Here is a 12,919-nt window from a genome sequence, read left to right on the forward strand (position 1 = left end):
CTGAAGGTGTGGTGCTTAGATATTAGAGTGGTAGGGAACTTAAACATCTAGAAAGATCCATGATAAATGATACACTCTGCAGATAAACCTCTGCCAAATTCTATTCAAACAGCAAAGGGATAATGTGAATATGACTCTAATGAAGGAAGGCTAGAGTTGCCATAATGCATGCAGGTGCAATTGCTCCAAATCACTCTTAAAATCTATTTTCCTGCCAGTGCTCATTCTTCCTTTAAACAGAAGTTAATACTCTGCTGACATTACTGAACTCCATCATGCTCATTATCTCAGGCTAGCATTTAGATCAGGTTTTTGGAGGTGAAAGACCAATTCATTAACTCTATTGTGTCACTCAATGACTTCCTGTGGAGAGATCATAAGTCAGATGGGGGGTGTCACTGCTGGAAGATAAAAGACAGCTATAAATTAGGAAGACAACTGGTATAATTCGCAAAAATGAGGAAAAAATTACTCTATAGGCTTTAATTTCTATTCATAGTTCAGGTTTTAAGTATGTTATTTAGACAACAGTGCGTTTGAGGGATTTTTGTTATGAATTTCAGACAGGGAATGGAAGAGGTTATTGGTTGGTTATTTGTTGTTGATCTAAAGGGGAAAATTAGTATAGGTAACAAATAACACAGTCATTCCTGCAAAAAATGAATAAAAATTGCGTGCTCCAAAGCCAGATGTGTTAAAATGCCCACAAATACTAATTTGTCTTGGCTTAAAGAGGAAAAATAAGAATGTTTGGAAAATTTTTACTTTGTCAAAAAGAGAATTTTATGAAGCTGCTTGAATTGTTAAAGAAAAAAAACATCTGCCAGGAATCAAAATCCACCTATTTGATTAAAACAAAATTCCCCATTGTTTCCAGGAGGTAGAGAAAATGTTTATTCTTAGAATACTCTTCGAAGTATTCTAAAAGAATTCTTTTCCCTGAAAGGAAGAAAAATTCTCTCTGAAAGAATTTTTTAGGACTTTTAAATAGAAAGTGGGTTCCTACTGTTACTGGTTATGACTGAACATGAAGTTTCTCAGTTTGCACATAGGAAATAAACAAGTAAAAAATATTTTTTTCGCTGGTAATTGAGTTTTTCTAAGAAATTTTTCAAATACGGGTCTTTGCAAGTGTAATGGACAATTTCTTAAGAACCAGTGTCAAATAAGTAATGCCTCTGCCAGACAGCTTGGTAGCTTCCCTCTACCTGTTGTTCAGTGAAACTATGGGACATCACGGAATCATAGAATGGTTTGGATTAGATCGGACCCTAAAGATTATCTAGATACAACCCCCTTGATGGGGGCAGGGATACCTCCCATTAGATCAGGTTGCTCAAAGCCCTGTCCAGCCTGGCATTGAACACCTCCAGGGATGGAGTATCCACAACTTCTCTGGGCAACTTGTTCCAGTGCCTCACCACCCTCACAGTAAAGAATTTATTTCTGATATCTATCTATATATCCATATTCCTACTCAGTTTAAAGCCATTATCCCTTGTCCTGTCACTTCATACGGTTGTAAAAGTCCTTCTCCAGCTCTCTTGTAGCCCTCTTTAGGTATTGGAAGCCTCCTTGGAGCCTTCTCCAAGCTGAACAACCCCAGCTCTCTCAGCCTTTCCTCACGGGAGATCGGTTGCGCGACTCTATCCCCCCTAAACTGCAAAAAAGCATCGCGAGGGGAGCGGACGGAGGACTGGGGGTGGGCGGGACGGGACGCGACTTTCCCAGTATGAAATCGGAGCGGGGCAGAGCGGCAGGGCGGGCGCCTGCAGTAGCCACCTTTGGCCAGCAGAGGGAGTGCCGCGCCGGCCACGGCGGCTGCTCCGCGGGTTGTTGCTGGGCGGAGCCGGCTGAATGTCCTGCTTACGGAAGAGCAGGAAAAGAGTCCTTGGAGAACAATGCCAATATGAAAACGTCTAAACATATTATAGCATGTTTTTTGTGCTTTGGTACCTTTAGGTAAGCTCCCTTCTTCAGTTGATGGCACGGGGATTTTTCCAGCAGGTAAGACTGCCCAAGGGCGGGGAGTAGACAGGAAACCAGCAGCTGTTTATCAGTCACAGCACAAAAAGCAACAGCACCACTCTTAAAACTTTCGAGGTCTTAAGCTATCAAAAAAAAAAACCCTACGACTTGGAAAGCCTGACATCATCTTCAGTTTCAGATCTATTCACAGAATCACAGCATCACAGACCTGGTCAGGCTGGAAGAGACCACAAGGGTCATCTGATCCAACCTCCCTGCTCAAGCAGGGTCATCATGGCACAGGATTGCACCCACACGGTTCTTGAATATCTCCAGTGCCAGAATCTCCACAACCTCTCTGGACAATCTGTTCCAGTGCTCAGTCACCTACACAGTAATGAAGTTCTTCCTCATATTCATGTGGAACTTCCTGTGCATCAGTTTCTGCCCATTACCTCTTGTCTTTATTGATTGGCACCACCAAGAAGAGTGTGACTCCATCCTCTTGTCACCCCCCATTCAGATACTCATATACAGTGATGAGGGTTAACCTTCTTCACAGACTTCACAGAATACTCTGATTATTCTATATTCTGAAGGGACTCACAAGGATCATCGAATCCCACTAGCACCATGCTCTAACCAACTGAGCTAATCTCTTATCCCAATAAATCTTGTTTTTTTCCCCCTCTTTGTTCCTTCATATTCATTAATGATAAAAATTAGTGCATTTTTCAAGCTACAGATGAAAGAAGTAAGTTTTCCTTTCTCCTAGCTGGTTTGGAAACAGCTACCTTCCCTTCCTCACTCTGCCCTTACTTCAGCTGACTCTCTTTAATGCTAAACTATTCCCACCTTAGATGAGAATCCCCTTCTCAGCTCCTTTCAAGACGAAAAGCACAACTGAAAGGAAACACAGAAAAAATGCTAAAGTGGTATCAATATCTTCTGTCCCCACTCCCCACATTCTGCAATTGCACTCACTTGCAATATTTTCTGCTATTAACAGACTGGTTGAATTTTTTGCATCAGGTAGCAGCTCTGTAGTTGGAGACCTAAGAGTCATTTGATATAAAGATCATTGAGAATCATAAAACATTTTCTTCATGACCTTTTCTACCAAAACATTAGCTTCTGAGTCAGCCTGCTTTGAAGCACAGAAGCACTACATATTGTCTTGTTGGTTTCTGACTTCAAGCAATTCTTTTCTTCCATTTCCTCCTATTTTTAGCATCTGAAGGCTGAAATTTTACAATATGCTATTGCTCTTTTATTTTTTTTCCTCAGGAACGAATGTCAGCACATCAAAAGCTCACTGCTTTTACTGTGTGTCACTTGAGATCACTGGGGAAAAAAATACTTCATAAATCTCCTTATTGAATCATTAACTGTGGGCACTACTATGAATAGGTTTCACAAAAGTTCTGGTATCAGTCATTTGAGCATCACTTCACTGCTAAGTAAAATCCATAAAAGCTCTCAGCACTGAACAGGGTGACTAAAAATAAACATTATCACAAAGGTGAATGGGTATGCAATCAAAATATTTCTCTTGTATGTAGCTTTTGTATGTGTTTTGATATATACCTTATATATCTTTTTATCGTTTGTAATGAAAATAACTGTACACACTCACATACACATATTCTTGCATTGCTTATCTTCTCTCTCTCTGTTTAGATGCCAGCCTTAAATCTTCCAGACCTGAAACACATTCTGCAGCAATCCAGTCCTCTCAGACAACCATACAGTAGTTGTTTGTTAGGAAAACAACTTTCAATTTCTAGGAAAATGGTTCATACCATCTTTGTGATATTGGGTTAGCAAGAAGAGGGGGATGTGGGATCACTGCTGACATATTTGGCAGATACAAAGGCCACAGTAGCTCCCCTGCTGCATTGGTTGCTGTCACAGAAATTCACCTTCAATGTATGCAGCTATGTGATGTGCATGTGGCTGTGGACAGGGTCAGTCTCCTCATAGCATATACAGCTACAACTCCTATACAGCCTGCAACACAAAGGATATATTAAAGAGTTAGAAGGACTCTTACTTTCTCATGATAATCAACCTTTCCTGCGACCTGGCCAGAGGTGTTTGCTGAGGTGTCCTATTTAATGCACCTCTGGGAAGGGTGTGATAAACAGACAGACCTCAACAGATTTGGCAGGAACAGCCAGTACATGTTTTCCAGAACTTTGTTCAGTTTGCCATTCAAGTTTGTGTCTAATGCAATAGGGAAATCAAATATATTAAACATTTAAAACAGGGCTGCTAAATTGCCACCTAGTGGTCTTGTAATGAAGCTAATGTCTCCAGCATGCTTATCTGGGAGAAAAAATATCAGTGTGAGTTATGTATTTTTGTCAAGGTGTTTACTGATGCCATGCACATAGCATGGTTGGAGTGGAAGGGTGGCAGGGCACAACTTCTGAGCCAATAAAAGACAGGACCATTGGGGCTGCTGGGGTACCCGGGGAAGCTTGTGCAACACTTAGACACTAAAAGAGAATTTCTGAGCCAGTCAGCCAGCCTGTGCATGGGGTGAAAAATGCTGCCAAATAGAAGCCTTAGTTTGTTACCTATACTACTTCTTAATCTTTCCTTTTTAACAAAAAAAAACCCCAAACAAACAAAAAAAAAGAAGGTAAATAATTTGATATAAAAGGAAATAAAAAGTTTTCTGTTTGTTGGTAAATGATTTTTATCTTTCTGAGGCTCAACCAGAGAGCTGGTTGTGGCCTTTCAGTAACTGAAGGGGGACTGCAAGAAAACTGGAGAGGGACTTTTTACAAGGGCATGGAGTGACAGAACAAGAGGCATTGGCTTTAAACTGAAAGATGGCAGGTTTAGATTGGATATTAGGAAGAAATTCTTTACTGTGAGGGTGGTGAGACACTGGAACACGTTGCCCAGAGAAGTTGTGGATGTCCCATCCTTGCAAGTTGGTTGGATGGGGCTCTGAGCTACCTGGTCCAGTGGCAGGTGTCCCTTCCCATGGCAGGGCGATTGGAAATAGACGATCTTAAGTCCCTTCCAACCCAGGCCATTCTATGATTCTATGATGATTCCAGTGTAGGAAGCACTTTGCTCTGCTGGGATATTCTCCCACCTTCTAGTCTCACTCTGGCTGAGCCATATGTTCAGCAGCATGTGCTGTGTACACAGAGCCAAGCAGATGAGAAACAATGAAGAAGCACGTGTGGGACAGTAAGTTTTGCAGTTGTGCTTTTGTGATTAGTCATGTGGGTCTGCCCAGAAGCTAGTACAAGAGACTAAAAATAACTTTCCATATGATGAACTGCAATAGCAGTCTCTGGGGATTAATGCATCCTCTATCATTTTACCAATAATCAGCTTGGGATGCACTGGATGGTGTGTTGACAAAGCTGATGCTCACAGAGGTGGAGGCGGTAGAGGCTTCCTGTTAGGAAGCAGTCCTGGAGTGGGGGCTGCAGGCTACATCTCTGGGAGGACACATCAGTTGTTTCAGAGATAAGTCAGAGATAATTCAGTCCATGGCAGCAGAATCCAAATGATTCATCTTCCTCCTCCATCCTTTCACCTGCTGGGACCTAGTGCAGTTAGTGAAGAAGAAACATCAGTCCTGGAAGACAGACTGAGAACCTTTATTGCATGTTTATTGAGGTCCTGGGTAGTGTAAGGTGTCACATGAGTATAGCATTGGTCCCAGGATGCTGCATAAACTGAAAGCTTAACCCTGCCCAAAAAAGACATCCCCTTGCAGACTGCTGTATCCTTGATTAAGGTATTGGCACTTCTTGTGCCTCTTCTCCCCTTGAGATGAACTGAAAGCCCTGTAAGCAAAGGTCATTGCTTCTCACAGAATATGAGATGAGACAGGTCAGGAAAGATGAAGAGAAAAAAAACCCCAGGACTAGGGCAAGGGATATCACTTGGGTAGCAATAAAATTCAATTGTTGATATGAATATTGTCTTCCTACACTTCAGATTTTGTGACTAAAGTACAACTCACCATATAGAGTACCACATATAGTTCTGTTTTCCTTTCATATCACTTTTGGCCTCGTTGACTTTAATCTGTTTTAAGATACAATCTGACTTTTGTTTGTGGGCATTTTTCCCATCTTTTTTTTTTTCTGTTTGTTTTGCATTCACCTGTTATTCTCTTAATTTGATTCACCTTGCACTTTTTTCTTGTTGAAGATTGATTCAGTGAAATTTGTACCTTGATTCTCTTTGTTTCAGACTTGATTTGCACAATGTTTTGTTTTAAACAAGTATCTATTGTTTCACTAGTGTCTGACCTCACTCCATTAACTTAATCATATTTTATTCAATTAAGTTCTCTGTAGAGTGAATAGCTATCTAAACTGATTAACTTTTTTTTTTTTTTGTAAGACCACCGCTTCCCTTCTTTTAGTTGTTATGGGAGCACAATAATAGAGGAAGCTGTTAACACATTCCACAAACTGATGTGCCACTACTCCAAAGTACCTAGTATAATAAAAAGGCATTCAACTGAAAGTCAGATTACTCCTTAATGTACTCTAGGTGATTTGATCTTTAAGGAGTATACAATAAAGTGGGAAAGGTAATCAATACAATACTGTCTGAGAAATTGCAGGTTTAACTGCGTACCTATTGTCAATAAAATTATCCAAGGATAGAATGCCCTATACATGCAACCAGCTTTTTCAAAAAATAAATGTCCTGTTCCAAACCTGAGAACTGGTAAGCCACAACAAAGATTTTAGATGGCAATTACTCATTTGAACTTTAATGTGTGCCATGAGCTTCCGTTTCCCCAGCCTCTCCCAAGTTAGTCTCTTCAGGGTTTATTAGGATTGGCTTTGACTAAGGGATTTACCATAAAGTCAATCTGTCACTATTCTGCTATCCCAGTAGCCTCCTGAGTTCTCAGATTCTGTTCAAATTGCCATGCCAAATGGCATCAACATAGTTCTGGAAGACATTTCATTTCTGGGGCCTCATGCCTGCCATAGGTAATACTGAATGCCTTCAAATACATCTCTTGACAACTTTTGCTGCTCTTTCCAGGTAAGAAGTTCTAGATCCTTCTGTCTTCATCCACACAAATAGCCACAGTAAATGGCTTTGAGCATGTTAGATGGGTCATTCAGTACATTTTTACTTGATGTTTATATATACATTTACAAAACCACCAAATGCTTCCAGTAGGAAGAAAGCATTGCAGTGTTACTGTGCCAGCATCAAGTAAGTAAAATAACTATTCAGCTGCCACACATAGAGAACATGTAGCAGGGAGAACTTACTTGCATTGGCTTCGAAATAGTATACTATTTCAGTCTTGTCTTTGTCTTATAGGGCTATGCAGTTTTTACTCAGTTCAGAGCAGTCAGACTGAACTTATGCCCCTCCTAAAAAACCAAACTGGTTGTCATACCTAAAGATGTGCTGTGAGGCAAAGTATCTACACTAACTGTTATGGCAGAAAGCTACCTTAAGGCTTTTAAAAATTGAAGTACAGTCAGGCACTTAAAAATGGACCATAGCTTTCTTGGCCAGTTGGAATATCAGAGGTTAACTGCCAAAACAGGGCTTTCACAGGAATTTCTTTGAGAAATCTTAAAGACGTGAGCGGGGTACTCACAGTAAAAGAACAGTTGTGATCCAAAATAAGATTGTTCTCTGAATATATAGGATGGTTCTCAGTCAAAGGGATGGGAAAGTTGAAGTAACCAGAATACTGGACGTTTTTAAAATAATTTTCAATAAAAATTTGTGTGAGTAAAACTAGATTGACCTTTTATAAGCAAGAGTTATTTTTATTTATTCATTGTTTATTTTCACTATGTGTGTGTGTGTCTCTCACCTCCAGGAATAAAAACACTGAAGTCAATTCCCTTCTGCCTTTCTTTATATGGAGCTGGTATTTATAATGAGCCTCCAGTCAGCTCTGTCATGTTAAAAAGAACTTTCTGAATTATTGTTCGCCTGATTTCACAATCAGCCCTTTGCAACCCACAACACTGTCACTAACAATCTAACCAAAGGCAAAAATTTCTTTAATGTCTAGATCAGTTTATGTTGAATAATCTCAACACCTTTCAGCAGCAGTAGTATTTAAATACAGCTGGAGTGCAACAAAACAGAACGTCTGAATTTTCAGAAAGTCTCATGCATCCACTCTTCTTTCTCCTCTGCTGGAATCCTGTAAGTTATAAATGATGTGGGCTCTTTTCCTTTTCTTTTTATGTCTTGCTAATATTTGGTATCTTGCCTTGGGTGTAAAGGTTAAAAACTTTTAAGATTGATGGTCTTTGACATAGGAAAGTGACTTCTCTGTTTGAAAGACATATTTAACAATTCTATATTTAACAATTTAGGTCAAGAAAAAATATCCATTTATCTAGCATCTATCTGCTGTCCTTTTGATAGATAGAGCATAAAACTATTGTTACATTACATGAATAAAATGGCCAGAGATGGTGCTTTTACTTGCAGCTTGAAGTCCATTTCCAGTTACCACTTCACATATATTTTACTTTAGTTTTTTTAATTAATAATTCTACTTAGAGTTTTTCAAAGAAAGACAGTATCAGGCAGATAGGACTGGGGGAGGGAGGGAGAGCAGGGTAGGGGAAGAGATTGCCTATGTCAATTCTCTATTCATCATCTTTTCAATCACCTTTTCATCCCCTGTTCTAAAAAAATTACAATGTTCACAAAACACTATCTGGTCCTCTTTGTGCAATGATACACTGGACTAAATCATGAAAAAGACATGTATTTTATTTCTAGTCCTATGACAGAGCAATTCAGAGTACAATCTGACTTAAGCTCTGCTTCAGCACTGGCAGGATTTTTTCCTATTCCAAGGGAGTACAGCTCGCTCATGACAGGGCTGCAAGAGCTTTATCCTCTTTGAAGCAGCTCTGAGTAAAGCCTCAACGGCTTGCCAAAAGAATTATCAAAACTGTAGATCGCAAGAAAAGCTCTGTGACTGAGCTATCTGAGGGAAAGAAAGGAAGAACACCCAACCGTTAATTCCCATTTTTCCAGTACTTTAACTTGCCATAAAGCTCGTGAACCACCAGAGGGCATTACATGCCTCAAAAAATGCAGATTGGTAAACAACTTGAAAGCAAGGGGAAATTCTTCTTCTAGCCTTCTTAGGATGTTAGACATTTCATATTACTAATCAAAAGCTTAATACAAACAGAACTATTCCAAGCACAGTGTCTATCGGGTATTTCTCAACTGCTCTTTCATTCCAGTAGTTCCTTTACTGGGAAAATAGTTCTCACTTGTAAACAAAGAGTGAAAATAAATTATGAAGACATATTTTCCCTTCTTGACAGCTGAATCTGAGGAAAAACTAAGAGCGTGTTGATTTTTCACCTATTAACTGCATAGTTTTAGGTTTCATTTGTCCTATGCCTTAGCTAACACACTGCAGACTTTTTCTACTTAGTGAGCCATGTGTTTACGGGGATTTTGCTTTCCTAGCATTAAGTAATACTGAAGTCCATCAGCTGAGGGGCCAGTCTTTTGCATATCATTACTTACAGAAATATGGCACAGCTGAGAGTACATTTGTACTTTAAAAATTATATTAGAAAAATATGCTTTCATTTTTGCAAGTCTGCAATCCTGTCTAAGGATTCTGAACACTTCTTTTCATGTCAAAGAGCTTAACATATAGACAGCCTCTAAATTTATACCTATGAATTGTAATTTTCTAGAAATCAAGAAAAATTAACCGTGTCACTTCTTCATCATGGCTGGGCTTCGTGAACGAAGATTTGGGAAAGGCTCTATCCACATTTGTTACAAGCACACTGGTGGCTTATGAGGCCAATATGAGATAGACATGTCCGATTGCAAAAGGCACAGCAGAAAGACTCCTTAGGTAGTATATTCTGTGTCACTTAAACTGAAAGAAAATAACCAGGGAAAAGACAAAGAAAACAGCATTTGTCATAATTCTGTGCACTTCTATGCAGCTTTGCATTGCATTGAATTAATGTTGGGGTTTTTCTTCCCAAAGTCTGAGAGTTTTAGCAGCACTTGGAATGAGCCCTTAGCTTCACATATAAAAAAACTTTATTGCCCATCTCAATATTCAAAACTAAGTTATGTAACAATATTTTTTTACCAAGTAATGTATTTTATTGTATTTCTGTTCTTCTGATAGAAATAGGGTCTTCAGGCAAAGAAATACAAAAGGTGAGTTCACGTCCTAATGCATCAATGCCTAATTATATGTTACCAGATAATCTAATATACACTCCTTCAGTGTAGCATACTAGCAATTTTCTAGAATGTTCTTAAATAAATAAATAAATAAATAAATAAATGTGTGTAAACAATTTTTTTTATTGAACCTAGCAGACAAAGTTTGGAATCATCTATATTTCTAAAATGCATAAAAACTAAAGATTACTGAATAAACTGTGTAAAATAATACATTTATTTTTACAAAAATACTGAATTGAAGTTGCTGATTAAACTTTGTTATGTAAGAAAAGAAAAAAATCTAAAATATGCATAAGTCATCAAATAGGAAGAATGGAAAGTAATTTCTTCAGTGGAACTTACTTTTACACAAGGATGTAAAGAATATAGCAGCTAAATCTTTTTATTATACAAAGCATCCAGCTTTCCAAGTTTGTAGATGACTGCTTAACTTTGTAATGACTGCTTAACTTAGAATGTAAACATAGCATAATAGTTATTTGTTTCTTTACAAGGCAGGGATGTGCAGTGACCTACATCTATTGCTTAGAGAGCAGAAGCCCATGTGGTCATTTTCAAGGTGTTTTCAGCATATCATTACCGGGTAGGATGTACTGACTTGCTTGTTCATCCATTGTGGGTTTGCTTCCTTATTTGAATACTGGCATATTTTATTAATATGTATATCATAAATCTAAGATTTAAAAGTACAGTGTTTGCATTTAAGTCCAGTCCTAAAATTAAAATACTATTTCCTTCAGCTTCAGTGGATTAGAGGAAAAATGCCTCTCAGAAAAGGAAAAATGCCCAGAGGCATGTCCACAAATGACTCACTGACACTTTGTGTACATTTTCCTTCTGCTTGTTTCAGAACTCAGCAAAACACTTTGTTGGTCATAGATGAGAGAAAGCCTTGTCCAGCTAATCCTAAAATGATCTCAACTTTCAGCATCATCTAGGCTGCTCTATGAACAGGACTGACTGTGCTAGGAAGTAAAGGCTAATTGGTCTTGAGAACAGCTGTCCTGATAGGTAGAAGATATATCAGTAAGAAACTATGGGGCAATATTAATTCAAACTCTAAGGCTAATAAGGACAGTATTTGAATTGTGAGTCTCTAATGCAAACAAAAACTGCTTTGAGTTTAAGCAGACTGTGACTTCTACCCACAAAGCCTGTAAGTCACTGAACTAGAACTTGGCTCAAAACCCACGTCTGGATATGGGCACTGCAGTCCCGTGCTATGCTGCTAAAAAAACTTATGCAGGTGCTCTGAAATTTGAGCTATCAAAGTCAAGGAGACTGCTCTCAGGAATAAGGAAAAATATCTTCTTTTTCATATTGGAAGGAAGAGATGGAGGAAGCCTTCAAAATATCTTTTATTTCTTACTGCTTTTGCTGACACTTGACCCTTTTTTCTCTTAATGTCAACTGCATATCAGAAAGCCAGGTGGCATAAAAAGAAGTTCATTTGCCTCATGTGAGCCAAAGTTTCTTATGTAAAAACTTCTGCAGAAATTATGAAGAAAGATTAAGTATGCATGTGGTAAATTTTCATTCATATCTAAATCAGTAATTAACTTATTGAAAAGTTATGCTCTCTAACCAAAAGGATGGCTTTCAACAAGTGTTTTGAATTGTTAATGTTACTACATGCTTATCAGGTCTATGACTCATGAATGTGTTTTGGGTGGTTATTTTTTGTTTGTTTTGCTTATGACACAATTGGGTTTTTTTCTTTAGATAAACAGTAGATAGAAGGGAGTGAATAACAGTCATCTCAGATTATAGCAAGAGAAATTTAGCCTAAGTCACATGGGGTAAAATATGCTCTCACTAATATTGGTGCAAAGAATAAGAAGTACTGGTCATAGGCAGCAACTGGAGGGAGTCAAAAAAAAAAGAGGTGAGAGGATAGGAGTCACTCTTCATGGTCAAGGAAGAGATGCCCCTGCATCAGCTTGTAAACAAGCACTTTAATCATGTTTGCTACTTCATTAGAATTTGAACAATTCATATTGAAATATGAAAGATGGTTTTATCTCCCTTCTCTTTTATGCAGGTCCTGGATGGCTTTAAGCAAAACACTTCTCATCTGAATTATGAGGATAACAATAATAACATTTCCCTGTCTCAAAGGGCTGATTATGAGAATAAATTAGATACTCAGATGTTATGGTAATGCATCCCAGTAAATTAAAAAATTTTCAAAACAAAATAACCACATTTACATTCTTTTTTAGATACCTACATTTCAAAAATCTCTTTTGGCAATCATAAGCTGTTTGTATGTAAACAAGGAATTTCTGGATGGTTAACCCCAGAAATGTGAAGAACACTTATTGGGAAATACTTCAGCTAGTTGACAGCAGAATTATATAAAGAGGAGACTATTAAATTATTAAATGACCTACACTACAGCTTCTTGTATGCAGTTTTGCAGCTGGAGGAGAAGTGACTATTAGGATGCTTAGTTTGGTCTCTTCAAAATGTCTACAGTGAGGATCTGGATTGAAAAGTGATTATGTAAAAATAGCACTTCCTACTCAGCAGATCTGTTCTTGTGCACTTTAGTGGGGAGAGAGAAAAAAGAAAAAGAAAAAATATCACTGCATATCTTCCCTGCTGAGCCACCATATCTCTGGGGGAAAGAAACTGCATTATACTCCAGTTTATGCAACTTCATCAAAATCACCAATTTAAAGCTATAATGTACCTAAGCAAAACCCATCATTTCAAAATTGTG

The sequence above is a fragment of the Manacus vitellinus genome, unplaced genomic scaffold, assembly GCF_001715985.3.
Source record: "Manacus vitellinus isolate BGI_N305 unplaced genomic scaffold, ASM171598v3 scaffold_1_pilon, whole genome shotgun sequence".
NCBI classification, from domain to species: Eukaryota; Metazoa; Chordata; class Aves; order Passeriformes; family Pipridae; genus Manacus; species Manacus vitellinus.